The following is a 26,108-nucleotide window of genomic DNA, read 5'->3' on the forward strand; positions in this document are numbered from 1 at the left end:
CACGGCGCGCCTGGGAGGAGGTGCTAAGCTCCTGCCCTTCTTATGCGCAAGTCAAACACTTGCACCACGGCGTGTGTGCACTGTTCCAGGGGGTGGCCTGGGCCAGCAAATGGTTGAACCTCATCGCTTCTCGGACTTTTGGCTAAGATCAAGTGTAGTATCTGTTCTTATCAGTTTAATATCTGATATGTCCTCTATACAGGGACAACATATTAAATGGATTTTTAGCGCCGGGAGCTGGAAAAGGGGCTTGCTCCGTTCACTCCATGCATCGACCCGGTATTGCAGTGCCGCCGGGAACGGTGCACCTTCCTTCAGCCTTGTGCAAGAGCAAAAGCAAATCTGGACACAGGCCGAGAGGGCCGTCGCTCGTCTTGACAGCGCATCAAGAGGCGAGGCTCAAAGCGGATGGCGCTCGTGGCATCGCAAGTCGGAGCTGCAGGAAATCAGCCTGTTGGCTGTTGACTGGGAACCCTGGCAGTCTCCTGCTCTCCCATCACTGTGTGTCTGCGGGGGAAGGGGGAAGGAGCAAGGATGACGCCTGACAAAAATGCAGCCAGAGCTTGCAGTCGGGACAGTGCAACAAAGAGCGAGGCCTACCATGAGTGTAGTGACTGGGACGACACCAGTCTTGGCTGCCGAACAGGGGAGGGCCGTACTTACTCAGGTTTCTCTTCATATCGCACAAGTCTTTCGCCTTTTACTAAAGACTTCCGTGGAAAGGAACACCAATGAGTTGCACTTATTTTTGGATGGCTCTGCCACTTGGCTGAGCCTCGTTCATTTGTGAATATCAACAGCGCCCTCGGTCACACAAACGCACGCACAAAGCGCTCAGGGCTGAGCCACGGAGCACCTGGGAGGAGGTGCCTCAGCGCCTGCCCTTCTTACGCGCAAGTCAAACGCTTGCACCACGCCGTGTGCGCGCTGCTCCAGGGGGTCGCCTGGGCCTGCAAACCGTTAGGGCTGCATGATTTGTGATAGTGGGGGACTGCGTACGCGCTCTCCTCTCATCATAGTGTTGAAGATAAGCAAAGTGGTCATTGACTGTGACCTGAATTCATCAGCTTTTAGACTGACGTGTTGTTGCAGCCCTGTGTTTGCTTTGCCAGAGACGGAGACTGCATGCCAGGTCACTGTTTGTTATGTTTCTCATGGAAAAAACGGAAACAAATTGACGTCCAAAGTGGGCGTACCACGCGTCTTAGTCAAATGACGGAAGTGTTTTGAACTTTTCAGAAACAGACAAAAGAGTCAGGGCACCTGACTGTGATGTAAGTTAGTCAGCTTTGCAGGACGCCAGTCAACATCTTTTGAGTCAATGTGATTCTCAGCAACAACCAGTGAAGGTCAGCTAATGCTAAGGGCACCTGACTGTGAGATTCTGCCTTGTCCGTACCGTCACATAGGTTGCCGTGTCCAGGACTTAGCCGCCTGTCAGTGGCACCTTCAATTCATACTTACCTGGCAGGGGAGATACCATGATCAACAAGGTGGTTCACCCATGGCGAGGCGCATCCATTGCACTGAGGGATGTGCTGACCCGTGCGAATTCCCCACATGTGGGAATCTCGACTGCATAATTTGTGGTAGTGGGGGACTGCGTACGCGCTCTCCCCTCATCATAGTGTTGAAGATAAGCAAAGTGGTCATCAGCAACTTAAATTCATCAGCTTTTAGAATGATATGTTGTTGCAGCTCTGTGGTTGCTTTTCAGTAACAGCCAAAAGAGTGATGGCACCTTACTGTGATGAGTTAGTCAGCTTTGCAGGATGCCAGTTAGAGAAAGTTTTGTGTCCCACAAGAAATTGTTATGAAATCTATGTTCAACATTTTTAATGATTATATTCTAAAAGATAAGTCAACTAATGAAAAGAAAAGAAAAGAAAAGAAAAGCAAAGAAAGCTTTTGCAGGGGAGAGTTCCAAACACGCCTTTGTTTGATAATGTATGACCTGTTTTAGCTGAAGTAACAATTATGGAAAGATTGCAATGGTATTTAAATGGGATAGCTGAAACTTCCATGTCATCACATCTAAATAATGTGTGTACTTTGATGTTACCCCTGTAATGGACTTAATGAGCGTCAAAATGTTGAAAAATTGAAATTGTCTTCCGTGGAAGGGAACAGCAACGAGTTGCACTTCTTTTTTGATGGCTCTGCCACTGGGCTGAGCCTCGTGCATTTGTGAATATCAACAGCGCCCTCGGTCACACAAACACACACCAAACGCTCAGGGCTGAGCCAGGGAGCGCCTGGGAGGAGGTGCTAAGCTCCTGCCCTTCTTATGCGCAAGTCAAACGCTTGCACCACGGCGTGTGCGCACTGTTCCAGGGGGTGGCCTGGGCCAGCAAACGGTTGAACCTCATCGCTTCTCGGCCTTTTGGCTAAGATCAAGTGTAGTATCTGTTCTTATCAGTTTAATATCTGATATGTCCTCTACACGGGGACAACATATTAAATGGATTTTTAGCGCCGGGAGCTGAAAAAGGGGCTTGCTCCGTTCACTCCATGCATCGACCCGGTATTGCAGTGCCGCCGGGAACGGTGCACCTTCCTTCAGCCTTGTGCAAAAGCAAATCTGGACGCAGGCCGAGAGGGCCGTCGCTCGTCTTGACAGCGCATCAAGAGGCGAGGCTCAAAGCGGATGGCGCTCGTGGCATCGCAAGTCGGAGCTGCAGGAATTCAGCCTGTTGGCTGTTGACTGGGAACCCTGGCAGTCTCCTGCTCTCCCATCACTGTGTGTCTGCGGGGGAAGGGGGAAGGAGCAAAGGCGGGATGACGCCTGACAAAAATGCAGCCAGAGCTTGCAGTCGGGACAGTGCAACAAAGAGCGAGGCCTACCATGAGTGTAGTGACTGGGACGACACCAGTCTTGGCTGCCGTACAGGGGAGGGCCGTACTTACTCAGGTTTCTCTTCATATCGCACAAGTCTTTCGCCTTTTACTAAAGACTTCCGTGGAAAGGAACACCAATGAGTTGCACCTATTTTTCGATGGCTCTGCCACTTGGCTGAGCCTCGTTCATTTGTGAATATCAACAGCGCCCTCGGTCACACAAACGCACGCACAAAACGCTCAGGGCTGAGCCACGGAGCGCCTGGGAGGAGGTGCCTCAGCGCCTGCCCTTCTTACGCGCAAGTCAAACGCTTGCACCACGCCGTGTGCGCGCTGCTCCAGGGGGTCGCCTGGGCCTGCAAACCGTTAGGGCTGCATGATTTGTGATAGTGGGGGACTGCGTACGCGCTCTCCTCTCATCATAGTGTTGAAGATAAGCAAAGTGGTCATTGACTGTGACCTGAATTCATCAGCTTTTAGACTGACGTGTTGTTGCAGCCCTGTGTTTGCTTTGCCAGAGACGGAGACTGCATGCCAGGTCACTGTTTGTTATGTTTCTCATGGAAAAAACGGAAACAAATTGACGTCCAAAGTGGGCGTACCACGCGTCTTAGTCAAATGACGGAAGTGTTTTGAACTTTTCAGAAACAGACAAAAGAGTCAGGGCACCTGACTGTGATGTAAGTTAGTCAGCTTTGCAGGACGCCAGTCAACATCTTTTGAGTCAATGTGATTCTCAGCAACAACCAGTGAAGGTCAGCTAATGCTAAGGGCACCTGACTGTGAGATTCTGCCTTGTCCGTACCGTCACATAGGTTGCCGTGTCCAGGACTTAGCCGCCTGTCAGTGGCACCTTCAATTCATACTTACCTGGCAGGGGAGATACCATGATCAACAAGGTGGTTCACCCATGGCGAGGCGCATCCATTGCACTGAGGGATGTGCTGACCCGTGCGAATTCCCCACATGTGGGAATCTCGACTGCATAATTTGTGGTAGTGGGGGACTGCGTACGCGCTCTCCCCTCATCATAGTGTTGAAGATAAGCAAAGCGGTCATCAGCAACTTAAATTCATCAGCTTTTAGAATGATATGTTGTTGCAGCCCTGTGGTTGCTTTTCAGAAACAGCCAAAAGAGTGATGGCACCTTACTGTGATGAGTTAGTCAGCTTTGCAGGATGCCAGTTAGAGAAAATTTTGTGTCCCACAAGAAATTGTTATGAAATCTATGTTGAACATTTTTAATGATTATATTCTAAAAGATAAGTCAACTAATGAAAAGAAAAGAAAAGAAAAGAAAAGCAAAGAAAGCTTTTGCAGGGGAGAGTTCCAAACACGCCTTTGTTTGATAATGTATGACCTGTTTTAGCTGAAGTAACAATTATGGAAAGATTGCAATGGTATTTAAATGGGATAGCTGAAACTTCCATGTCATCACGTCTAAGTAATGTGTGTACTTTGATGTTACCCCTGTAATGGACTTAATGAGCGTCAAAATGTTGAAAAATTGAAATTGTCTTCCGTGGAAGGGAACAGCAACGAGTTGCACTTCTTTTTTGATGGCTCTGCCACTGGGCTGAGCCTCGTGCATTTGTGAATATCAACAGCGCCCTCGGTCACACAAACACACACCAAACGCTCAGGGCTGAGCCAGGGAGCGCCTGGGAGGAGGTGCTAAGCTCCTGCCCTTCTTATGCGCAAGTCAAACGCTTGCACCACGGCGTGTGCGCACTGTTCCAGGGGGTGGCCTGGGCCAGCAAACGGTTGAACCTCATCGCTTCTCGGCCTTTTGGCTAAGATCAAGTGTAGTATCTGTTCTTATCAGTTTAATATCTGATATGTCCTCTATACGGGGACAACATATTAAATGGATTTTTAGCGCCGGGAGCTGAAAAAGGGGCTTGCTCCGTTCACTCCATGCATCGACCCGGTATTGCAGTGCCGCCGGGAACGGTGCACCTTCCTTCAGCCTTGTGCAAAAGCAAATCTGGACGCAGGCCGAGAGGGCCGTCGCTCGTCTTGACAGCGCATCAAGGGGCGAGGCTCAAAGCGGATGGCGCTCGTGGCATCGCAAGTCGGAGCTGCAGGAATTCAGCCTGTTGGCTGTTGACTGGGAACCCTGGCAGTCTCCTGCTCTCCCATCACTGTGTGTCTGCGGGGGAAGGGGGAAGGAGCAAAGGCGGGATGACGCCTGACAAAAATGCAGCCAGAGCTTGCAGTCGGGACAGTGCAACAAAGAGCGAGGCCTACCATGAGTGTAGTGACTGGGACGACACCAGTCTTGGCTGCCGTACAGGGGAGGGCCGTACTTACTCAGGTTTCTCTTCATATCGCACAAGTCTTTCGCCTTTTACTAAAGACTTCCGTGGAAAGGAACACCAATGAGTTGCACCTATTTTTGGATGGCTCTGCCACTTGGCTGAGCCTCGTTCATTTGTGAATATCAACAGCGCCCTCGGTCACACAAACGCATGCACAAAACGCTCAGGGCTGAGCCACGGAGCGCCTGGGAGGAGGTGCCTCAGCGCCTGCCCTTCTTACGCGCAAGTCAAGCGCTTGCACTACGCCGTGTGCGCGCTGCTCCAGGGGGTCGCCTGGGCCTGCAAACCGTTAGGGCTGCATGATTTGTGATAGTGGGGGACTGCGTACGCGCTCTCCTCTCATCATAGTGTTGAAGATAAGCAAAGTGGTCATTGACTGTGACCTGAATTCATCAGCTTTTAGACTGACGTGTTGTTGCAGCCCTGTGTTTGCTTTGCCAGAGACGGAGACTGCATGCCAGGTCACTGTTTGTTATGTTTCTCATGGAAAAAACGGAAACAAATTGACGTCCAAAGTGGGCGTACCACGCGTCTTAGTCAAATGACGGAAGTGTTTTGAACTTTTCAGAAACAGACAAAAGAGTCAGGGCACCTGACTGTGATGTAAGTTAGTCAGCTTTGCAGGACGCCAGTCAACATCTTTTGAGTCAATGTGATTCTCAGCAACAACCAGTGAAGGTCAGCTAATGCTAAGGGCACCTGACTGTGAGATTCTGCCTTGTCCGTACCGTCACATAGTTTGCCGTGTCCAGGACTTAGCCGTCTGTCAGTGGCACCTTCAATTCATACTTACCTGGCAGGGGAGATACCATGATCAACAAGGTGGTTCACCCATGGCGAGGCGCATCCATTGCACTGAGGGATGTGCTGACCCGTGCGAATTCCCCACATGTGGGAATCTCGACTGCATAATTTGTGGTAGTGGGGGACTGCGTACGCGCTCTCCCCTCATCATAGTGTTGAAGATAAGCAAAGTGGTCATCAGCAACTTAAATTCATCAGCTTTTAGAATGATATGTTGTTGCAGCCCTGTGGTTGCTTTTCAGAAACAGCCAAAAGAGTCAGGGCACCTTACTGTGATGAGTTAGTCAGCTTTGCAGGATGCCAGTTAGAGAAAATTTTGTGTCCCACAAGAAATTGTTATGAAATCTATGTTGAACATTTTTAATGATTATATTCTAAAAGATAAGTCAACTAATGAAAAGAAAAGAAAAGAAAAGAAAAGCAAAGAAAGCTTTTGCAGGGGAGAGTTCCAAACACGCCTTTGTTTGATAATGTATGACCTGTTTTAGCTGAAGTAACAATTATGGAAAGATTGCAATGGTATTTAAATGGGATAGCTGAAACTTCCATGTCATCACGTCTAAGTAATGTGTGTACTTTGATGTTACCCCTGTAATGGACTTAATGAGCGTCAAAATGTTGAAAAATTGAAATTGTCTTCCGTGGAAGGGAACAGCAACGAGTTGCACTTCTTTTTTGATGGCTCTGCCACTGGGCTGAGCCTCGTGCATTTGTGAATATCAACAGCGCCCTCGGTCACACAAACACACACCAAACGCTCAGGGCTGAGCCAGGGAGCGCCTGGGAGGAGGTGCTAAGCTCCTGCCCTTCTTATGCGCAAGTCAAACGCTTGCACCACGGCGTGTGCGCACTGTTCCAGGGGGTGGCCTGGGCCAGCAAACGGTTGAACCTCATCGCTTCTCGGCCTTTTGGCTAAGATCAAGTGTAGTATCTGTTCTTATCAGTTTAATATCTGATATGTCCTCTATACGGGGACAACATATTAAATGGATTTTTAGCGCCGGGAGCTGAAAAAGGGGCTTGCTCCGTTCACTCCATGCATCGACCCGGTATTGCAGTGCCGCCGGGAACGGTGCACCTTCCTTCAGCCTTGTGCAAGAGCAAAAGCAAATGTGGACGCAGGCCGAGAGGGCCGTCGCTCGTCTTGACAGCTCATCAAGAGGCGAGGCTCAAAGCGGATGGCGCTCGTGGCATCGCAAGTCGGAGCGGCAGGAATTCAGCCTGTTGGCTGTTGACTGGGAACCCTGGCAGTCTCCTGCTCTCCCATCACTGTGTGTCTGCGGGGGAAGGGGGAAGGAGCAAAGGCGGGATGACGCCTGACAAAAATGCAGCCAGAGCTTGCAGTCGGGACAGTGCAACAAAGAGCGAGGCCTACCATGAGTGTAGTGACTGGGACGACACCAGTCTTGGCTGCCGTACAGGGGAGGGCCGTACTTACTCAGGTTTCTCTTCATATCGCACAAGTCTTTCGCCTTTTACTAAAGACTTCCGTGGAAAGGAACACCAATGAGTTGCACCTATTTTTGGATGGCTCTGCCACTTGGCTGAGCCTCGTTCATTTGTGAATATCAACAGCGCCCTCGGTCACACAAACACACGCATAAAGCGCTCAGGGCTGAGCCACGGAGCGCCTGGGAGGAGGTGCCTCAGCGCCTGCCCTTCTTACGCGCAAGTCAAACGCTTGCACCACGCCGTGTGCGCGCTGCTCCAGGGGGTCGCCTGGGCCTGCAAACCGTTAGGGCTGCATGATTTGTGATAGTGGGGGACTGCGTACGTGCTCTCCTCTCATCATAGTGTTGAAGATAAGCAAAGTGGTCATTGACTGTGACCTGAATTCATCAGCTTTTAGACTGACGTGTTGTTGCAGCCCTGTGTTTGCTTTGCCAGAGACGGAGACTGCATGCCAGGTCACTGTTTGTTATGTTTCTCATGGAAAAAACGGAAACAAATTGACGTCCAAAGTGGGCGTACCACGCGTCTTAGTCAAATGACGGAAGTGTTTTGAACTTTTCAGAAACAGACAAAAGAGTCAGGGCACCTGACTGTGATGTAAGTTAGTCAGCTTTGCAGGACGCCAGTCAACATCTTTTGAGTCAATGTGATTCTCAGCAACAACCAGTGAAGGTCAGCTAATGCTAAGGGCACCTGACTGTGAGATTCTGCCTTGTCCGTACCGTCACATAGGTTGCCGTGTCCAGGACTTAGCCGCCTGTCAGTGGCACCTTCAATTCATACTTACCTGGCAGGGGAGATACCATGATCAACAAGGTGGTTCACCCATGGCGAGGCGCATCCATTGCACTGAGGGATGTGCTGACCGGTGCGAATTCCCCACATGTGGGAATCTCGACTGCATAATTTGTGGTAGTGGGGGACTGCGTACGCGCTCTCCCCTCATCATAGTGTTGAAGATAAGCAAAGTGGTCATCAGCAACTTAAATTCATCAGCTTTTAGAATGATATGTTGTTGCAGCCCTGTGGTTGCTTTTCAGAAACAGCCAAAAGAGTGATGGCACCTTACTGTGATGAGTTAGTCAGCTTTGCAGGATGCCAGTTAGAGAAAGTTTTGTGTCCCACAAGAAATTGTTATAAAATCTATGTTCAACATTTTTAATGATTATATTCTAAAAGATAAGTCAACTAATGAAAAGAAAAGAAAAGAAAAGAAAAGAAAAGAAAAGAAAAGAAAAGAAAAGAAAGCTTTTGCAGGGGAGAGTTCCAAACACGCCTTTGTTTGAAAATGTATGACCTGTTTTAGCTGAAGTAACAATTATGGAAAGATTGCAATGGTATTTAAATGGGATAGCTGAAACTTCCATGTCATCACGTCTAAGTAATGTGTGTACTTTGATGTTACCCCTGTAATGGACTTAATGAGCGTCAAAATGTTGAAAAATTGAAATTATCTTCCGTGGAAGGGAACAGCAACGAGTTGCACTTCTTTTTTGATGGCTCTGCCACTGGGCTGAGCCTCGTGCATTTGTGAATATCAACAGCGCCCTCGGTCACACAAACACACACCAAACGCTCAGGGCTGAGCCAGGGAGCGCCTGGGAGGAGGTGCTAAGCTCCTGCCCTTCTTATGCGCAAGTCAAACGCTTGCACCACGGCGTGTGCGCACTGTTCCAGGGGGTGGCCTGGGCCAGCAAACGGTTGAACCTCATCGCTTCTCGGCCTTTTGGCTAAGATCAAGTGTAGTATCTGTTCTTATCAGTTTAATATCTGATATGTTCTCTACACGGGGACAACATATTAAATGGATTTTTAGCGCCGGGAGCTGAAAAAGGGGCTTGCTCCGTTCACTCCATGCATCGACCCGGTATTGCAGTGCCACCGGGAACGGTGCACCTTCCTTCAGCCTTGTGCAAGAGCAAAAGCAAATCTGGACGCAGGCCGAGAGGGCCGTCGCTCGTCTTGACAGCGCATCAAGAGGCGAGGCTCAAAGCGGATGGCGCTCGTGGCATCGCAAGTCGGAGCGGCAGGAATTCAGCCTGTTGGCTGTTGACTGGGAACCCTGGCAGTCTCCTGCTCTCCCATCACTGTGTGTCTGCGGGGGAAGGGGGAAGGAGCAAAGGCGGGATGACGCCTGACAAAAATGCAGCCAGAGCTTGCAGTCGGGACAGTGCAACAAAGAGCGAGGCCTACCATGAGTGTAGTGACTGGGACGACACCAGTCTTGGCTGCCGTACAGGGGAGGGCCGTACTTACTCAGGTTTCTCTTCATATCGCACAAGTCTTTCGCCTTTTACTAAAGACTTCCGTGGAAAGGAACACCAATGAGTTGCACCTATTTTTGGATGGCTCTGCCACTTGGCTGAGCCTCGTTCATTTGTGAATATCAACAGCGCCCTCGGTCACACAAACACACGCACAAAGCGCTCAGGACTGAGCCACGGAGCGCCTGGGAGGAGGTGCCTCAGCGCCTGCCCTTCTTACGCGCAAGTCAAACGCTTGCACCACGCCGTGTGCGCGCTGCTCCAGGGGGTCGCCTGGGCCTGCAAACCGTTAGGGCTGCATGATTTGTGATAGTGGGGGACTGCGTACGCGCTCTCCTCTCATCATAGTGTTGAAGATAAGCAACGTGGTCATTGACTGTGACCTGAATTCATCAGCTTTTAGACTGACGTGTTGTTGCAGCCCTGTGTTTGCTTTGCCAGAGACGGAGACTGCATGCCAGGTCACTGTTTGTTATGTTTCTCATGGAAAAAACGGAAACAAATTGACGTCCAAAGTGGGCGTACCACGCGTCTTAGTCAAATGACGGAAGTTTTGAACCTTTCAGAAACAGACAAAAGAGTCAGGGCACCTGACTGTGATGTAAGTTAGTCAGCTTTGCAGGACGCCAGTCAACATCTTTTGAGTCAATGTGATTCTCAGCAACAACCAGTGAAGGTCAGCTAATGCTAAGGGCACCTGACTGTGAGATTCTGCCTTGTCCGTACCGTCACATAGGTTGCCGTGTCCAGGACTTAGCCGCCTGTCAGTGGCACCTTCAATTCATACTTACCTGGCAGGGGAGATACCATGATCAACAAGGTGGTTCACCCATGGCGAGGCGCATCCATTGCACTGAGGGATGTGCTGACCGGTGCGAATTCCCCACATGTGGGAATCTCGACTGCATAATTTGTGGTAGTGGGGGACTGCGTACGCGCTCTCCCCTCATCATTGTGTTGAAGATAAGCAAAGTGGTCATCAGCAACTTAAATTCATCAGCTTTTAGAATGATATGTTGTTGCAGCCCTGTGGTTGCTTTTCAGTAACAGCCAAAAGAGTGATGGCACCTTACTGTGATGAGTTAGTCAGCTTTGCAGGATGCCAGTTAGAGAAAGTTTTGTGTCCCACAAGAAATTGTTATGAAATCTATGTTCAACATTTTTAATGATTATATTCTAAAAGATAAGTCAACTAATGAAAAGAAAAGAAAAGAAAAGAAAAGAAAGCTTTTGCAGGGGAGAGTTCCAAACACGCCTTTGTTTGATAATGTATGACCTGTTTTAGCTGAAGTAACAATTATGGAAAGATTGCAATGGTATTTAAATGGGATAGCTGAAACTTCCATGTCATCACGTCTAAGTAATGTGTGTACTTTGATGTTACCCCTGTAATGGACTTAATGAGCGTCAAAATGTTGAAAAATTGAAATTGTCTTCCGTGGAAGGGAACAGCAACGAGTTGCACTTCTTTTTTGATGGCTCTGCCACTGGGCTGAGCCTCGTGCATTTGTGAATATCAACAGCGCCCTCGGTCACACAAACACACACCAAACGCTCAGGGCTGAGCCAGGGAGCGCCTGGGAGGAGGTGCTAAGCTCCTGCCCTTCTTATGCGCAAGTCAAACGCTTGCACCACGGCGTGTGCGCACTGTTCCAGGGGGTGGCCTGGGCCAGCAAACGGTTGAACCTCATCGCTTCTCGGCCTTTTGGCTAAGATCAAGTGTAGTATCTGTTCTTATCAGTTTAATATCTGATATGTCCTCTATACGGGGACAACATATTAAATGGATTTTTAGCGCCGGGAGCTGAAAAAGGGGCTTGCTCCGTTCACTCCATGCATCGACCCGGTATTGCAGTGCCGCCGGGAACGGTGCACCTTCCTTCAGCCTTGTGCAAGAGCAAAAGCAAATCTGGACGCAGGCCGAGAGGGCCGTCGCTCGTCTTGACAGCGCATCAAGAGGCGAGGCTCAAAGCGGATGGCGCTCGTGGCATCGCAAGTCGGAGCGGCAGGAATTCAGCCTGTTGGCTGTTGACTGGGAACCCTGGCAGTCTCCTGCTCTCCCATCACTGTGTGTCTGCGGGGGAAGGGGGAAGGAGCAAAGGCGGGATGACGCCTGACAAAAATGCAGCCAGAGCTTGCAGTCGGGACAGTGCAACAAAGAGCGAGGCCTACCATGAGTGTAGTGACTGGGACGACACCAGTCTTGGCTGCCGTACAGGGGAGGGCCGTACTTACTCAGGTTTCTCTTCATATCGCACAAGTCTTTCGCCTTTTACTAAAGACTTCCGTGGAAAGGAACACCAATGAGTTGCACCTATTTTTGGATGGCTCTGCCACTTGGCTGAGCCTCGTTCATTTGTGAATATCAACAGCGCCCTCGGTCACACAAACACACGCACAAAGCGCTCAGGACTGAGCCACGGAGCGCCTGGGAGGAGGTGCCTCAGCGCCTGCCCTTCTTACGCGCAAGTCAAACGCTTGCACCACGCCGTGTGCGCGCTGCTCCAGGGGGTCGCCTGGGCCTGCAAACCGTTAGGGCTGCATGATTTGTGATAGTGGGGGACTGCGTACGCGCTCTCCTCTCATCATAGTGTTGAAGATAAGCAACGTGGTCATTGACTGTGACCTGAATTCATCAGCTTTTAGACTGACGTGTTGTTGCAGCCCTGTGTTTGCTTTGCCAGAGACGGAGACTGCATGCCAGGTCACTGTTTGTTATGTTTCTCATGGAAAAAACGGAAACAAATTGACGTCCAAAGTGGGCGTACCACGCGTCTTAGTCAAATGACGGAAGTTTTGAACCTTTCAGAAACAGACAAAAGAGTCAGGGCACCTGACTGTGATGTAAGTTAGTCAGCTTTGCAGGACGCCAGTCAACATCTTTTGAGTCAATGTGATTCTCAGCAACAACCAGTGAAGGTCAGCTAATGCTAAGGGCACCTGACTGTGAGATTCTGCCTTGTCCGTACCGTCACATAGGTTGCCGTGTCCAGGACTTAGCCGCCTGTCAGTGGCACCTTCAATTCATACTTACCTGGCAGGGGAGATACCATGATCAACAAGGTGGTTCACCCATGGCGAGGCGCATCCATTGCACTGAGGGATGTGCTGACCGGTGCGAATTCCCCACATGTGGGAATCTCGACTGCATAATTTGTGGTAGTGGGGGACTGCGTACACGCTCTCCCCTCATCATAGTGTTGAAGATAAGCAAAGTGGTCATCAGCAACTTAAATTCATCAGCTTTTAGAATGATATGTTGTTGCAGCCCTGTGGTTGCTTTTCAGTAACAGCCAAAAGAGTGATGGCACCTTACTGTGATGAGTTAGTCAGCTTTGCAGGATGCCAGTTAGAGAAAGTTTTGTGTCCCACAAGAAATTGTTATGAAATCTATGTTCAACATTTTTAATGATTATATTCTAAAAGATAAGTCAACTAATGAAAAGAAAAGAAAAGAAAAGAAAAGAAAGCTTTTGCAGGGGAGAGTTCCAAACACGCCTTTGTTTGATAATGTATGACCTGTTTTAGCTGAAGTAACAATTATGGAAAGATTGCAATGGTATTTAAATGGGATAGCTGAAACTTCCATGTCATCACATCTAAGTAATTTGTGTACTTTGATGTTACCCCTGTAATGGACTTAATGAGCGTCAAAATGTTGAAAAATTGAAATTGTCTTCCGTGGAAGGGAACAGCAACGAGTTGCACTTCTTTTTTGATGGCTCTGCCACTGGGCTGAGCCTCGTGCATTTGTGAATATCAACAGCGCCCTCGGTCACACAAACACACACCAAACGCTCAGGGCTGAGCCAGGGAGCGCCTGGGAGGAGGTGCTAAGCTCCTGCCCTTCTTATGCGCAAGTCAAGCGCTTGCACCACGGCGTGTGCGCACTGTTCCAGGGGGTGGCCTGGGCCAGCAAACGGTTGAACCTCATCGCTTCTCGGCCTTTTGGCTAAGATCAAGTGTAGTATCTGTTCTTATCAGTTTAATATCTGATATGTCCTCTATACGGGGACAACATATTAAATGGATTTTTAGCGCCGGGAGCTGAAAAAGGGGCTTGCTCCGTTCACTCCATGCATCGACCCGGTATTGCAGTGCCGCCGGGAACGGTGCACCTTCCTTCAGCCTTGTGCAAGAGCAAAAGCAAATCTGGACGCAGGCCCAGAGGGCCGTCGCTCGTCTTGACAGCGCATCAAGAGGCGAGGCTCAAAGCGGATGGCGCTCGTGGCATCGCAAGTCGGAGCGGCAGGAATTCAGCCTGTTGGCTGTTGACTGGGAACCCTGGCAGTCTCCTGCTCTCCCATCACTGTGTGTCTGCGGGGGAAGGGGGAAGGAGCAAAGGCGGGATGACGCCTGACAAAAATGCAGCCAGAGCTTGCAGTCGGGACAGTGCAACAAAGAGCGAGGCCTACCATGAGTGTAGTGACTGGGACGACACCAGTCTTGGCTGCCGTACAGGGGAGGGCCGTACTTACTCAGGTTTCTCTTCATATCGCACAAGTCTTTCGCCTTTTACTAAAGACTTCCGTGGAAAGGAACACCAATGAGTTGCACCTATTTTTGGATGGCTCTGCCACTTGGCTGAGCCTCGTTCATTTGTGAATATCAACAGCGCCCTCGGTCACACAAACACACGCACAAAGCGCTCAGGACTGAGCCACGGAGCGCCTGGGAGGAGGTGCCTCAGCGCCTGCCCTTCTTACGCGCAAGTCAAACGCTTGCACCACGCCGTGTGCGCGCTGCTCCAGGGGGTCGCCTGGGCCTGCAAACCGTTAGGGCTGCATGATTTGTGATAGTGGGGGACTGCGTACGCGCTCTCCTCTCATCATAGTGTTGAAGATAAGCAACGTGGTCATTGACTGTGACCTGAATTCATCAGCTTTTAGACTTACGTGTTGTTGCAGCCCTCTGTTTGCTTTGCCAGAGACGGAGACTGCATGCCAGGTCACTGTTTGTTATGTTTCTCATGGAAAAAACGGAAACAAATTGACGTCCAAAGTGGGCGTACCACGCGTCTTAGTCAAATGACGGAAGTTTTGAACCTTTCAGAAACAGACAAAAGAGTCAGGGCACCTGACTGTGATGTAAGTTAGTCAGCTTTGCAGGACGCCATTCAACATCTTTTGAGTCAATGTGATTCTCAGCAACAACCAGTGAAGGTCAGCTAATGCTAAGGGCACCTGACTGTGAGATTCTGCCTTGTCCGTACCGTCACATAGGTTGCCGTGTCCAGGACTTAGCCGCCTGTCAGTGGCACCTTCAATTCATACTTACCTGGCAGGGGAGATACCATGATCAACAAGGTGGTTCACCCATGGCGAGGCGCATCCATTGCACTGAGGGATGTGCTGACCGGTGCGAATTCCCCACATGTGGGAATCTCGACTGCATAATTTGTGGTAGTGGGGGACTGCGTACGCGCTCTCCCCTCATCATTGTGTTGAAGATAAGCAAAGTGGTCATCAGCAACTTAAATTCATCAGCTTTTAGAATGATATGTTGTTGCAGCCCTGTGGTTGCTTTTCAGAAACAGCCAAAAGAGTCAGGGCACCTTACTGTGATGAGTTAGTCAGCTTTGCAGGATGCCAGTTAGAGAAAATTTTGTGTCCCACAAGAAATTGTTATGAAATCTATGTTGAACATTTTTAATGATTATATTCTAAAAGATAAGTCAACTAATGAAAAGAAAAGAAAAGAAAAGAAAAGCAAAGAAAGCTTTTGCAGGGGAGAGTTCCAAACACGCCTTTGTTTGATAATGTATGACCTGTTTTAGCTGAAGTAACAATTATGGAAAGATTGCAATGGTATTTAAATGGGATAGCTGAAACTTCCATGTCATCACGTCTAAGTAATGTGTGTACTTTGATGTTACCCCTGTAATGGACTTAATGAGCGTCAAAATGTTGAAAAATTGAAATTGTCTTCCGTGGAAGGGAACAGCAACGAGTTGCACTTCTTTTTTGATGGCTCTGCCACTGGGCTGAGCCTCGTGCATTTGTGAATATCAACAGCGCCCTCGGTCACACAAACACACACCAAACGCTCAGGGCTGAGCCAGGGAGCGCCTGGGAGGAGGTACTAAGCTCCTGCCCTTCTTATGCGCAAGTCAAACGCTTGCACCACGGCGTGTGCGCACTGTTCCAGGGGGTGGCCTGGGCCAGCAAACGGTTGAACCTCATCGCTTCTCGGCCTTTTGGCTAAGATCAAGTGTAGTATCTGTTCTTATCAGTTTAATATCTGATATGTTCTCTATACGGGGACAACATATTAAATGGATTTTTAGCGCCGGGAGCTGAAAAAGGGGCTTGCTCCGTTCACTCCATGCATCGACCCGGTATTGCAGTGCCACCGGGAACGGTGCACCTTCCTTCAGCCTTGTGCAAGAGCAAAAGCAAATGTGGACGCAGGCCGAGAGGGCCGTCGCTCGTCTGGACAGCACATCAAGAGGCGAGGCTCAAAGCGGATGGCGCTCGTGGCATCGCAAGTCGGAGCGGCAGGAATTCAGCCTGTTGGCTGTTGACTGGGAACCCTGGCAGTCTCCTGCTCTCCCATCACTGTGTGTCTGCGGGGGAAGGGGGAAGGAGCAAAGGCGGGATGACGCCTGACAAAAATGCAGCCAGAGCTTGCAGTCGGGACAGTGCAACAAAGAGCGAGGCCTACCATGAGTGTAGTGACTGGGACGACACCAGTCTTGGCTGCCGTACAGGGGAGGGCCGTACTTACTCAGGTTTCTCTTCATATCGCACAAGTCTTTCGCCTTTTACTAAAGACTTCCGTGGAAAGGAACACCAATGAGTTGCACCTATTTTTGGATGGCTCTGCCACTTGGCTGAGCCTCGTTCATTTGTGAATATCAACAGCGCCCTCGGTCACACAAACACACGCATAAAGCGCTCAGGGCTGAGCCACGGAGCGCCTGGGAGGAGGTGCCTCAGCGCCTGCCCTTCTTACGCGCAAGTCAAACGCTTGCACCACGCCGTGTGCGCGCTGCTCCAGGGGGTCGCCTGGGCCTGCAAACCGTTAGGGCTGCATGATTTGTGATAGTGGGGGACTGCGTACGTGCTCTCCTCTCATCATAGTGTTGAAGATAAGCAAAGTGGTCATTGACTGTGACCTGAATTCATCAGCTTTTAGACTGACGTGTTGTTGCAGCCCTGTGTTTGCTTTGCCAGAGACGGAGACTGCATGCCAGGTCACTGTTTGTTATGTTTCTCATGGAAAAAACGGAAACAAATTGACGTCCAAAGTGGGCGTACCACGCGTCTTAGTCAAATGACGGAAGTGTTTTGAACTTTTCAGAAACAGACAAAAGAGTCAGGGCACCTGACTGTGATGTAAGTTAGTCAGCTTTGCAGGACGCCAGTCAACATCTTTTGAGTCAATGTGATTCTCAGCAACAACCAGTGAAGGTCAGCTAATGCTAAGGGCACCTGACTGTGAGATTCTGCCTTGTCCGTACCGTCACATAGGTTGCCGTGTCCAGGACTTAGCCGCCTGTCAGTGGCACCTTCAATTCATACTTACCTGGCAGGGGAGATACCATGATCAACAAGGTGGTTCACCCATGGCGAGGCGCATCCATTGCACTGAGGGATGTGCTGACCGGTGCGAATTCCCCACATGTGGGAATCTCGACTGCATAATTTGTGGTAGTGGGGGACTGCGTACGCGCTCTCCCCTCATCATTGTGTTGAAGATAAGCAAAGTGGTCATCAGCAACTTAAATTCATCAGCTTTTAGAATGATATGTTGTTGCAGCCCTGTGGTTGCTTTTCAGAAACAGCCAAAAGAGTCAGGGCACCTTACTGTGATGAGTTAGTCAGCTTTGCAGGATGCCAGTTAGAGAAAATTTTGTGTCCCACAAGAAATTGTTATGAAATCTATGTTGAACATTTTTAATGATTATATTCTAAAAGATAAGTCAACTAATGAAAAGAAAAGAAAAGAAAAGAAAAGCAAAGAAAGCTTTTGCAGGGGAGAGTTCCAAACACGCCTTTGTTTGATAATGTATGACCTGTTTTAGCTGAAGTAACAATTATGGAAAGATTGCAATGGTATTTAAATGGGATAGCTGAAACTTCCATGTCATCACGTCTAAGTAATGTGTGTACTTTGATGTTACCCCTGTAATGGACTTAATGAGCGTCAAAATGTTGAAAAATTGAAATTGTCTTCCGTGGAAGGGAACAGCAACGAGTTGCACTTCTTTTTTGATGGCTCTGCCACTGGGCTGAGCCTCGTGCATTTGTGAATATCAACAGCGCCCTCGGTCACACAAACACACACCAAACGCTCAGGGCTGAGCCAGGGAGCGCCTGGGAGGAGGTACTAAGCTCCTGCCCTTCTTATGCGCAAGTCAAACGCTTGCACCACGGCGTGTGCGCACTGTTCCAGGGGGTGGCCTGGGCCAGCAAACGGTTGAACCTCATCGCTTCTCGGCCTTTTGGCTAAGATCAAGTGTAGTATCTGTTCTTATCAGTTTAATATCTGATATGTTCTCTATACGGGGACAACATATTAAATGGATTTTTAGCGCCGGGAGCTGAAAAAGGGGCTTGCTCCGTTCACTCCATGCATCGACCCGGTATTGCAGTGCCACCGGGAACGGTGCACCTTCCTTCAGCCTTGTGCAAGAGCAAAAGCAAATGTGGACGCAGGCCGAGAGGGCCGTCGCTCGTCTGGACAGCACATCAAGAGGCGAGGCTCAAAGCGGATGGCGCTCGTGGCATCGCAAGTCGGAGCGGCAGGAATTCAGCCTGTTGGCTGTTGACTGGGAACCCTGGCAGTCTCCTGCTCTCCCATCACTGTGTGTCTGCGGGGGAAGGGGGAAGGAGCAAAGGCGGGATGACGCCTGACAAAAATGCAGCCAGAGCTTGCAGTCGGGACAGTGCAACAAAGAGCGAGGCCTACCATGAGTGTAGTGACTGGGACGACACCAGTCTTGGCTGCCGTACAGGGGAGGGCCGTACTTACTCAGGTTTCTCTTCATATCGCACAAGTCTTTCGCCTTTTACTAAAGACTTCCGTGGAAAGGAACACCAATGAGTTGCACCTATTTTTGGATGGCTCTGCCACTTGGCTGAGCCTCGTTCATTTGTGAATATCAACAGCGCCCTCGGTCACACAAACACACGCATAAAGCGCTCAGGGCTGAGCCACGGAGCGCCTGGGAGGAGGTGCCTCAGCGCCTGCCCTTCTTACGCGCAAGTCAAACGCTTGCACCACGCCGTGTGCGCGCTGCTCCAGGGGGTCGCCTGGGCCTGCAAACCGTTAGGGCTGCATGATTTGTGATAGTGGGGGACTGCGTACGTGCTCTCCTCTCATCATAGTGTTGAAGATAAGCAAAGTGGTCATTGACTGTGACCTGAATTCATCAGCTTTTAGACTGACGTGTTGTTGCAGCCCTGTGTTTGCTTTGCCAGAGACGGAGACTGCATGCCAGGTCACTGTTTGTTATGTTTCTCATGGAAAAAACGGAAACAAATTGACGTCCAAAGTGGGCGTACCACGCGTCTTAGTCAAATGACGGAAGTGTTTTGAACTTTTCAGAAACAGACAAAAGAGTCAGGGCACCTGACTGTGATGTAAGTTAGTCAGCTTTGCAGGACGCCAGTCAACATCTTTTGAGTCAATGTGATTCTCAGCAACAACCAGTGAAGGTCAGCTAATGCTAAGGGCACCTGACTGTGAGATTCTGCCTTGTCCGTACCGTCACATAGGTTGCCGTGTCCAGGACTTAGCCGCCTGTCAGTGGCACCTTCAATTCATACTTACCTGGCAGGGGAGATACCATGATCAACAAGGTGGTTCACCCATGGCGAGGCGCATCCATTGCACTGAGGGATGTGCTGACCTGTGCGAATTCCCCACATGTGGGAATCTCGACTGCATAATTTGTGGTAGTGGGGGACTGCGTACGCGCTCTCCCCTCATCATAGTGTTGAAGATAAGCAAAGTGGTCATCAGCAACTTAAATTCTTCAGCTTTTAGAATGATATGTTGTTGCAGCCCTGTGGTTGCTTTTCAGTAACAGCCAAAAGAGTGATGGCACCTTACTGTGATGAGTTAGTCAGCTTTGCAGGATGCCAGTTAGAGAAAGTTTTGTGTCCCACAAGAAATTGTTATAAAATCTATGTTCAACATTTTTAATGATTATATTCTAAAAGATAAGTCAACTAATGAAAAGAAAAGAAAAGAAAAGAAAAGAAAAGAAAAGAAAGCTTTTGCAGGGGAGAGTTCCAAACACGCCTTTGTTTGAAAATGTATGACCTGTTTTAGCTGAAGTAACAATTATGGAAAGATTGCAATGGTATTTAAATGGGATAGCTGAAACTTCCATGTCATCACGTCTAAGTAATGTGTGTACTTTGATGTTACCCCTGTAATGGACTTAATGAGCGTCAAAATGTTGAAAAATTGAAATTATCTTCCGTGGAAGGGAACAGCAACGAGTTGCACTTCTTTTTTGATGGCTCTGCCACTGGGCTGAGCCTCGTGCATTTGTGAATATCAACAGCGCCCTCGGTCACACAAACACACACCAAACGCTCAGGGCTGAGCCAGGGAGCGCCTGGGAGGAGGTGCTAAGCTCCTGCCCTTCTTATGCGCAAGTCAAACGCTTGCACCACGGCGTGTGCGCACTGTTCCAGGGGGTGGCCTGGGCCAGCAAACGGTTGAACCTCATCGCTTCTCGGCCTTTTGGCTAAGATCAAGTGTAGTATCTGTTCTTATCAGTTTAATATCTGATATGTCCTCTATACGGGGACAACATATTAAATGGATTTTTAGCGCCGGGAGCTGAAAAAGGGGCTTGCTCCGTTCACTCCATGCATCGACCCGGTATTGCAGTGCCGCCGGGAACGGTGCACCTTCCTTCAGCCTTGTGCAAGAGCAAAAGCAAATCTGGACGCAGGCCGAGAGGGCCGTCGCTCGTCTTGACAGCGCATCAAGAGGCGAGGCTCAAAGCGGATGGCGCTCGTGGCATCGCAAGTCGGAGCGGCAGGAATTCAGCCTGTTGGCTGTTGACTGGGAACCCTGGCAGTCTCCTGCTCTCCCATCACTGTGTGTCTGCGGGGGAAGGGGGAAGGAGCAAAGGCGGGATGACGCCTGACAAAAATGCAGCCAGAGCTTGCAGTCGGGACAGTGCAACAAAGAGCGAGGCCTACCATGAGTGTAGTGACTGGGACGACACCAGTCTTGGCTGCCGTACAGGGGAGGGCCGTACTTACTCAGGTTTCTCTTCATATCGCACAAGTCTTTCGCCTTTTACTAAAGACTTCCGTGGAAAGGAACACCAATGAGTTGCACCTATTTTTGGATGGCTCTGCCACTTGGCTGAGCCTCGTTCATTTGTGAATATCAACAGCGCCCTCGGTCACACAAACACACGCACAAAGCGCTCAGGACTGAGCCACGGAGCGCCTGGGAGGAGGTGCCTCAGCGCCTGCCCTTCTTACGCGCAAGTCAAACGCTTGCACCACGCCGTGTGCGCGCTGCTCCAGGGGGTCGCCTGGGCCTGCAAACCGTTAGGGCTGCATGATTTGTGATAGTGGGGGACTGCGTACGCGCTCTCCTCTCATCATAGTGTTGAAGATAAGCAACGTGGTCATTGACTGTGACCTGAATTCATCAGCTTTTAGACTGACGTGTTGTTGCAGCCCTGTGTTTGCTTTGCCAGAGACGGAGACTGCATGCCAGGTCACTGTTTGTTATGTTTCTCATGGAAAAAACGGAAACAAATTGACGTCCAAAGTGGGCGTACCACGCGTCTTAGTCAAATGACGGAAGTTTTGAACCTTTCAGAAACAGACAAAAGAGTCAGGGCACCTGACTGTGATGTAAGTTAGTCAGCTTTGCAGGACGCCAGTCAACATCTTTTGAGTCAATGTGATTCTCAGCAACAACCAGTGAAGGTCAGCTAATGCTAAGGGCACCTGACTGTGAGATTCTGCCTTGTCCGTACCGTCACATAGGTTGCCGTGTCCAGGACTTAGCCGCCTGTCAGTGGCACCTTCAATTCATACTTACCTGGCAGGGGAGATACCATGATCAACAAGGTGGTTCACCCATGGCGAGGCGCATCCATTGCACTGAGGGATGTGCTGACCGGTGCGAATTCCCCACATGTGGGAATCTCGACTGCATAATTTGTGGTAGTGGGGGACTGCGTACGCGCTCTCCCCTCATCATAGTGTTGAAGATAAGCAAAGTGGTCATCAGCAACTTAAATTCATCAGCTTTTAGAATGATATGTTGTTGCAGCCCTGTGGTTGCTTTTCAGTAACAGCCAAAAGAGTGATGGCACCTTACTGTGATGAGTTAGTCAGCTTTGCAGGATGCCAGTTAGAGAAAGTTTTGTGTCCCACAAGAAATTGTTATGAAATCTATGTTCAACATTTTTAATGATTATATTCTAAAAGATAAGTCAACTAATGAAAAGAAAAGAAAAGAAAAGAAAAGAAAAGAAAAGAAAAGAAAAGAAAGCTTTTGCAGGGGAGAGTTTCAAACACGCCTTTGTTTGATAATGTATGACCTGTTTTAGGTGAAGTAACAATTATGGAAAGATTGCAATGGTATTTAAATGGGATAGCTGAAACTTCCATGTCATCACGTCTAAGTAATTTGTGTACTTTGATGTTACCCCTGTAATGGACTTAATGAGCGTCAAAATGTTGAAAAATTGAAATTGTCTTCCGTGGAAGGGAACAGCAACGAGTTGCACTTCTTTTTTGATGGCTCTGCCACTGGGCTGAGCCTCGTGCATTTGTGAATATCAACAGCGCCCTCGGTCACACAAACACACACCAAACGCTCAGGGCTGAGCCAGGGAGCGCCTGGGAGGAGGTGCTAAGCTCCTGCCCTTCTTATGCGCAAGTCAAGTGCTTGCACCACGGCGTGTGCGCACTGTTCCAGGGGGTGGCCTGGGCCAGCAAACGGTTGAACCTCATCGCTTCTCGGCCTTTTGGCTAAGATCAAGTGTAGTATCTGTTCTTATCAGTTTAATATCTGATATGTCCTCTATACGGGGACAACATATTAAATGGATTTTTAGCGCCGGGAGCTGAAAAAGGGGCTTGCTCCGTTCACTCCATGCATCGACCCGGTATTGCAGTGCCGCCGGGAACGGTGCACCTTCCTTCAGCCTTGTGCAAGAGCAAAAGCAAATCTGGACGCAGGCCCAGAGGGCCGTCGCTCGTCTTGACAGCGCATCAAGAGGCGAGGCTCAAAGCGGATGGCGCTCGTGGCATCGCAAGTCGGAGCGGCAGGAATTCAGCCTGTTGGCTGTTGACTGGGAACCCTGGCAGTCTCCTGCTCTCCCATCACTGTGTGTCTGCGGGGGAAGGGGGAAGGAGCAAAGGCGGGATGACGCCTGACAAAAATGCAGCCAGAGCTTGCAGTCGGGACAGTGCAACAAAGAGCGAGGCCTACCATGAGTGTAGTGACTGGGACGACACCAGTCTTGGCTGCCGTACAGGGGAGGGCCGTACTTACTCAGGTTTCTCTTCATATCGCACAAGTCTTTCGCCTTTTACTAAAGACTTCCGTGGAAAGGAACACCAATGAGTTGCACCTATTTTTGGATGGCTCTGCCACTTGGCTGAGCCTCGTTCATTTGTGAATATCAACAGCGCCCTCGGTCACACAAACACATGCACAAAGCGCTCAGGACTGAGCCACGGAGCGCCTGGGAGGAGGTGCCTCAGCGCCTGCCCTTCTTACGCGCAAGTCAAACGCTTGCACCACGCCGTGTGCGCGCTGCTCCAGGGGGTCGCCTGGGCCTGCAAACCGTTAGGGCTGCATGATTTGTGATAGTGGGGGACTGCGTACGCGCTCTCCTCTCATCATAGTGTTGAAGATAAGCAAAGTGGTCATTGACTGTGACCTGAATTCATCAGCTTTTAGACTGACGTGTTGTTGCAGCCCTGTGTTTGCTTTGCCAGAGACGGAGACTGCATGCCAGGTCACTGTTTGTTATGTTTCTCATGGAAAAAACGGAAACAAATTGACGTCCAAAGTGGGCGTACCACGCGTCTTAGTCAAATGACGGAAGTGTTTTGAACCTTTCAGAAACAGACAAAAGAGTCAGGGCACCTGACTGTGATGTAAGTTAGTCAGCTTTGCAGGACGCCAGTCAACATCTTTTGAGTCAATGTGATTCTCAGCAACAACCAGTGAAGGTCAGCTAATGCTAAGGGCACCTGACTGTGAGATTCTGCCTTGTCCTTACTGTGATGAGTTAGTCAGCTTTGCAGGATGCCAGTTAGAGAAAGTTTTGTGTCCCACAAGAAATTGTTATAAAATCTATGTTCAACATTTTTAATGATTATATTCTAAAAGATAAGTCAACTAATGAAAAGAAAAGAAAAGAAAAGAAAAGAAAAGAAAAGAAAAGAAAAGAAAAGAAAGCTTTTGCAGGGGAGAGTTCCAAACACGCCTTTGTTTGAAAATGTATGACCTGTTTTAGCTGAAGTAACAATTATGGAAAGATTGCAATGGTATTTAAATGGGATAGCTGAAACTTCCATGTCATCACGTCTAAGTAATGTGTGTACTTTGATGTTACCCCTGTAATGGACTTAATGAGCGTCAAAATGTTGAAAAATTGAAATTATCTTCCGTGGAAGGGAACAGCAACGAGTTGCACTTCTTTTTTGATGGCTCTGCCACTGGGCTGAGCCTCGTGCATTTGTGAATATCAACAGCGCCCTCGGTCACACAAACACACACCAAACGCTCAGGGCTGAGCCAGGGAGCGCCTGGGAGGAGGTGCTAAGCTCCTGCCCTTCTTATGCGCAAGTCAAACGCTTGCACCACGGCGTGTGCGCACTGTTCCAGGGGGTGGCCTGGGCCAGCAAACGGTTGAACCTCATCGCTTCTCGGCCTTTTGGCTAAGATCAAGTGTAGTATCTGTTCTTATCAGTTTAATATCTGATATGTTCTCTATACGGGGACAACATATTAAATGGATTTTTAGCGCCGGGAGCTGAAAAAGGGGCTTGCTCCGTTCACTCCATGCATCGACCCGGTATTGCAGTGCCACCGGGAACGGTGCACCTTCCTTCAGCCTTGTGCAAGAGCAAAAGCAAATCTGGACGCAGGCCGAGAGGGCCGTCGCTCGTCTTGACAGCGCATCAAGAGGCGAGGCTCAAAGCGGATGGCGCTCGTGGCATCGCAAGTCGGAGCGGCAGGAATTCAGCCTGTTGGCTGTTGACTGGGAACCCTGGCAGTCTCCTGCTCTCCCATCACTGTGTGTCTGCGGGGGAAGGGGGAAGGAGCAAAGGCGGGATGACGCCTGACAAAAATGCAGCCAGAGCTTGCAGTCGGGACAGTGCAACAAAGAGCGAGGCCTACCATGAGTGTAGTGACTGGGACGACACCAGTCTTGGCTGCCGTACAGGGGAGGGCCGTACTTACTCAGGTTTCTCTTCATATCGCACAAGTCTTTCGCCTTTTACTAAAGACTTCCGTGGAAAGGAACACCAATGAGTTGCACCTATTTTTGGATGGCTCTGCCACTTGGCTGAGCCTCGTTCATTTGTGAATATCAACAGCGCCCTCGGTCACACAAACACACGCACAAAGCGCTCAGGACTGAGCCACGGAGCGCCTGGGAGGAGGTGCCTCAGCGCCTGCCCTTCTTACGCGCAAGTCAAACGCTTGCACCACGCCGTGTGCGCGCTGCTCCAGGGGGTCGCCTGGGCCTGCAAACCGTTAGGGCTGCATGATTTGTGATAGTGGGGGACTGCGTACGCGCTCTCCTCTCATCATAGTGTTGAAGATAAGCAACGTGGTCATTGACTGTGACCTGAATTCATCAGCTTTTAGACTGACGTGTTGTTGCAGCCCTGTGTTTGCTTTGCCAGAGACGGAGACTGCATGCCAGGTCACTGTTTGTTATGTTTCTCATGGAAAAAACGGAAACAAATTGACGTCCAAAGTGGGCGTACCACGCGTCTTAGTCAAATGACGGAAGTTTTGAACCTTTCAGAAACAGACAAAAGAGTCAGGGCACCTGACTGTGATGTAAGTTAGTCAGCTTTGCAGGACGCCAGTCAACATCTTTTGAGTCAATGTGATTCTCAGCAACAACCAGTGAAGGTCAGCTAATGCTAAGGGCACCTGACTGTGAGATTCTGCCTTGTCCGTACCGTCACATAGGTTGCCGTGTCCAGGACTTAGCCGCCTGTCAGTGGCACCTTCAATTCATACTTACCTGGCAGGGGAGATACCATGATCAACAAGGTGGTTCACCCATGGCGAGGCGCATCCATTGCACTGAGGGATGTGCTGACCGGTGCGAATTCCCCACATGTGGGAATCTCGACTGCATAATTTGTGGTAGTGGGGGACTGCGTACGCGCTCTCCCCTCATCATTGTGTTGAAGATAAGCAAAGTGGTCATCAGCAACTTAAATTCATCAGCTTT

At 49.6% G+C, this 26,108-nt stretch overlaps 35 non-coding genes across 35 annotated transcripts; all 35 read left to right on the forward strand.

Moving 5' to 3' along the window:
• The first annotated feature begins 122 nt into the window (after positions 1-122).
• Positions 123-313, forward strand: LOC143315458 (U2 spliceosomal RNA). The gene has a single exon (XR_013076031.1). It is a non-coding gene; the product is annotated as a U2 spliceosomal RNA (small nuclear RNA).
• Positions 314-659: 346 nt separating this feature from the next.
• On the forward strand, positions 660-777 carry LOC143315459 (U5 spliceosomal RNA). The gene has a single exon (XR_013076032.1). It is a non-coding gene; the product is annotated as a U5 spliceosomal RNA (small nuclear RNA).
• A 679-nt stretch (positions 778-1,456) lies between these two features.
• LOC143315302 (U1 spliceosomal RNA) lies at positions 1,457-1,621 on the forward strand. The gene has a single exon (XR_013075877.1). It is a non-coding gene; the product is annotated as a U1 spliceosomal RNA (small nuclear RNA).
• Positions 1,622-2,367: 746 nt separating this feature from the next.
• Positions 2,368-2,558, forward strand: LOC143315446 (U2 spliceosomal RNA). The gene has a single exon (XR_013076020.1). It is a non-coding gene; the product is annotated as a U2 spliceosomal RNA (small nuclear RNA).
• Positions 2,559-2,903: 345 nt separating this feature from the next.
• On the forward strand, positions 2,904-3,020 carry LOC143315565 (U5 spliceosomal RNA). Its single transcript, XR_013076135.1, has one exon. It is a non-coding gene; the product is annotated as a U5 spliceosomal RNA (small nuclear RNA).
• A 680-nt stretch (positions 3,021-3,700) lies between these two features.
• Positions 3,701-3,865, forward strand: LOC143315413 (U1 spliceosomal RNA). The gene has a single exon (XR_013075988.1). It is a non-coding gene; the product is annotated as a U1 spliceosomal RNA (small nuclear RNA).
• Positions 3,866-4,611: 746 nt separating this feature from the next.
• LOC143315357 (U2 spliceosomal RNA) lies at positions 4,612-4,802 on the forward strand. The gene has a single exon (XR_013075932.1). It is a non-coding gene; the product is annotated as a U2 spliceosomal RNA (small nuclear RNA).
• Positions 4,803-5,147: 345 nt separating this feature from the next.
• LOC143315460 (U5 spliceosomal RNA) lies at positions 5,148-5,265 on the forward strand. Its single transcript, XR_013076033.1, has one exon. It is a non-coding gene; the product is annotated as a U5 spliceosomal RNA (small nuclear RNA).
• A 679-nt stretch (positions 5,266-5,944) lies between these two features.
• On the forward strand, positions 5,945-6,109 carry LOC143315528 (U1 spliceosomal RNA). The gene has a single exon (XR_013076099.1). It is a non-coding gene; the product is annotated as a U1 spliceosomal RNA (small nuclear RNA).
• Positions 6,110-6,855: 746 nt separating this feature from the next.
• LOC143315358 (U2 spliceosomal RNA) lies at positions 6,856-7,046 on the forward strand. Its single transcript, XR_013075933.1, has one exon. It is a non-coding gene; the product is annotated as a U2 spliceosomal RNA (small nuclear RNA).
• A 351-nt stretch (positions 7,047-7,397) lies between these two features.
• Positions 7,398-7,515, forward strand: LOC143315461 (U5 spliceosomal RNA). The gene has a single exon (XR_013076034.1). It is a non-coding gene; the product is annotated as a U5 spliceosomal RNA (small nuclear RNA).
• A 679-nt stretch (positions 7,516-8,194) lies between these two features.
• On the forward strand, positions 8,195-8,359 carry LOC143315591 (U1 spliceosomal RNA). Its single transcript, XR_013076161.1, has one exon. It is a non-coding gene; the product is annotated as a U1 spliceosomal RNA (small nuclear RNA).
• A 766-nt stretch (positions 8,360-9,125) lies between these two features.
• On the forward strand, positions 9,126-9,316 carry LOC143315454 (U2 spliceosomal RNA). The gene has a single exon (XR_013076028.1). It is a non-coding gene; the product is annotated as a U2 spliceosomal RNA (small nuclear RNA).
• A 351-nt stretch (positions 9,317-9,667) lies between these two features.
• Positions 9,668-9,785, forward strand: LOC143315462 (U5 spliceosomal RNA). Its single transcript, XR_013076035.1, has one exon. It is a non-coding gene; the product is annotated as a U5 spliceosomal RNA (small nuclear RNA).
• Positions 9,786-10,462: 677 nt separating this feature from the next.
• LOC143315592 (U1 spliceosomal RNA) lies at positions 10,463-10,627 on the forward strand. Its single transcript, XR_013076162.1, has one exon. It is a non-coding gene; the product is annotated as a U1 spliceosomal RNA (small nuclear RNA).
• A 741-nt stretch (positions 10,628-11,368) lies between these two features.
• Positions 11,369-11,559, forward strand: LOC143315359 (U2 spliceosomal RNA). The gene has a single exon (XR_013075934.1). It is a non-coding gene; the product is annotated as a U2 spliceosomal RNA (small nuclear RNA).
• Positions 11,560-11,910: 351 nt separating this feature from the next.
• Positions 11,911-12,028, forward strand: LOC143315463 (U5 spliceosomal RNA). The gene has a single exon (XR_013076036.1). It is a non-coding gene; the product is annotated as a U5 spliceosomal RNA (small nuclear RNA).
• Positions 12,029-12,705: 677 nt separating this feature from the next.
• Positions 12,706-12,870, forward strand: LOC143315326 (U1 spliceosomal RNA). Its single transcript, XR_013075901.1, has one exon. It is a non-coding gene; the product is annotated as a U1 spliceosomal RNA (small nuclear RNA).
• Positions 12,871-13,611: 741 nt separating this feature from the next.
• LOC143315360 (U2 spliceosomal RNA) lies at positions 13,612-13,802 on the forward strand. Its single transcript, XR_013075935.1, has one exon. It is a non-coding gene; the product is annotated as a U2 spliceosomal RNA (small nuclear RNA).
• A 351-nt stretch (positions 13,803-14,153) lies between these two features.
• LOC143315464 (U5 spliceosomal RNA) lies at positions 14,154-14,271 on the forward strand. The gene has a single exon (XR_013076037.1). It is a non-coding gene; the product is annotated as a U5 spliceosomal RNA (small nuclear RNA).
• Positions 14,272-14,948: 677 nt separating this feature from the next.
• Positions 14,949-15,113, forward strand: LOC143315593 (U1 spliceosomal RNA). The gene has a single exon (XR_013076163.1). It is a non-coding gene; the product is annotated as a U1 spliceosomal RNA (small nuclear RNA).
• A 746-nt stretch (positions 15,114-15,859) lies between these two features.
• Positions 15,860-16,050, forward strand: LOC143315447 (U2 spliceosomal RNA). The gene has a single exon (XR_013076021.1). It is a non-coding gene; the product is annotated as a U2 spliceosomal RNA (small nuclear RNA).
• Positions 16,051-16,401: 351 nt separating this feature from the next.
• LOC143315466 (U5 spliceosomal RNA) lies at positions 16,402-16,519 on the forward strand. The gene has a single exon (XR_013076039.1). It is a non-coding gene; the product is annotated as a U5 spliceosomal RNA (small nuclear RNA).
• Positions 16,520-17,198: 679 nt separating this feature from the next.
• On the forward strand, positions 17,199-17,363 carry LOC143315303 (U1 spliceosomal RNA). The gene has a single exon (XR_013075878.1). It is a non-coding gene; the product is annotated as a U1 spliceosomal RNA (small nuclear RNA).
• Positions 17,364-18,109: 746 nt separating this feature from the next.
• On the forward strand, positions 18,110-18,300 carry LOC143315448 (U2 spliceosomal RNA). Its single transcript, XR_013076022.1, has one exon. It is a non-coding gene; the product is annotated as a U2 spliceosomal RNA (small nuclear RNA).
• Positions 18,301-18,651: 351 nt separating this feature from the next.
• On the forward strand, positions 18,652-18,769 carry LOC143315467 (U5 spliceosomal RNA). Its single transcript, XR_013076040.1, has one exon. It is a non-coding gene; the product is annotated as a U5 spliceosomal RNA (small nuclear RNA).
• Positions 18,770-19,448: 679 nt separating this feature from the next.
• Positions 19,449-19,613, forward strand: LOC143315589 (U1 spliceosomal RNA). Its single transcript, XR_013076159.1, has one exon. It is a non-coding gene; the product is annotated as a U1 spliceosomal RNA (small nuclear RNA).
• Positions 19,614-20,364: 751 nt separating this feature from the next.
• On the forward strand, positions 20,365-20,555 carry LOC143315361 (U2 spliceosomal RNA). The gene has a single exon (XR_013075936.1). It is a non-coding gene; the product is annotated as a U2 spliceosomal RNA (small nuclear RNA).
• A 351-nt stretch (positions 20,556-20,906) lies between these two features.
• LOC143315468 (U5 spliceosomal RNA) lies at positions 20,907-21,024 on the forward strand. The gene has a single exon (XR_013076041.1). It is a non-coding gene; the product is annotated as a U5 spliceosomal RNA (small nuclear RNA).
• A 677-nt stretch (positions 21,025-21,701) lies between these two features.
• On the forward strand, positions 21,702-21,866 carry LOC143315304 (U1 spliceosomal RNA). The gene has a single exon (XR_013075879.1). It is a non-coding gene; the product is annotated as a U1 spliceosomal RNA (small nuclear RNA).
• Positions 21,867-22,627: 761 nt separating this feature from the next.
• Positions 22,628-22,818, forward strand: LOC143315362 (U2 spliceosomal RNA). Its single transcript, XR_013075937.1, has one exon. It is a non-coding gene; the product is annotated as a U2 spliceosomal RNA (small nuclear RNA).
• Positions 22,819-23,169: 351 nt separating this feature from the next.
• On the forward strand, positions 23,170-23,287 carry LOC143315469 (U5 spliceosomal RNA). Its single transcript, XR_013076042.1, has one exon. It is a non-coding gene; the product is annotated as a U5 spliceosomal RNA (small nuclear RNA).
• Positions 23,288-24,550: 1,263 nt separating this feature from the next.
• Positions 24,551-24,741, forward strand: LOC143315449 (U2 spliceosomal RNA). Its single transcript, XR_013076023.1, has one exon. It is a non-coding gene; the product is annotated as a U2 spliceosomal RNA (small nuclear RNA).
• A 351-nt stretch (positions 24,742-25,092) lies between these two features.
• Positions 25,093-25,210, forward strand: LOC143315470 (U5 spliceosomal RNA). Its single transcript, XR_013076043.1, has one exon. It is a non-coding gene; the product is annotated as a U5 spliceosomal RNA (small nuclear RNA).
• A 677-nt stretch (positions 25,211-25,887) lies between these two features.
• Positions 25,888-26,052, forward strand: LOC143315305 (U1 spliceosomal RNA). Its single transcript, XR_013075880.1, has one exon. It is a non-coding gene; the product is annotated as a U1 spliceosomal RNA (small nuclear RNA).
• The last annotated feature ends 56 nt before the right edge of the window (positions 26,053-26,108 follow it).

This window comes from Chaetodon auriga, chromosome 22 (assembly GCF_051107435.1).
Source record: "Chaetodon auriga isolate fChaAug3 chromosome 22, fChaAug3.hap1, whole genome shotgun sequence".
In the NCBI taxonomy this organism is placed as follows: domain Eukaryota; kingdom Metazoa; phylum Chordata; class Actinopteri; order Chaetodontiformes; family Chaetodontidae; genus Chaetodon; species Chaetodon auriga.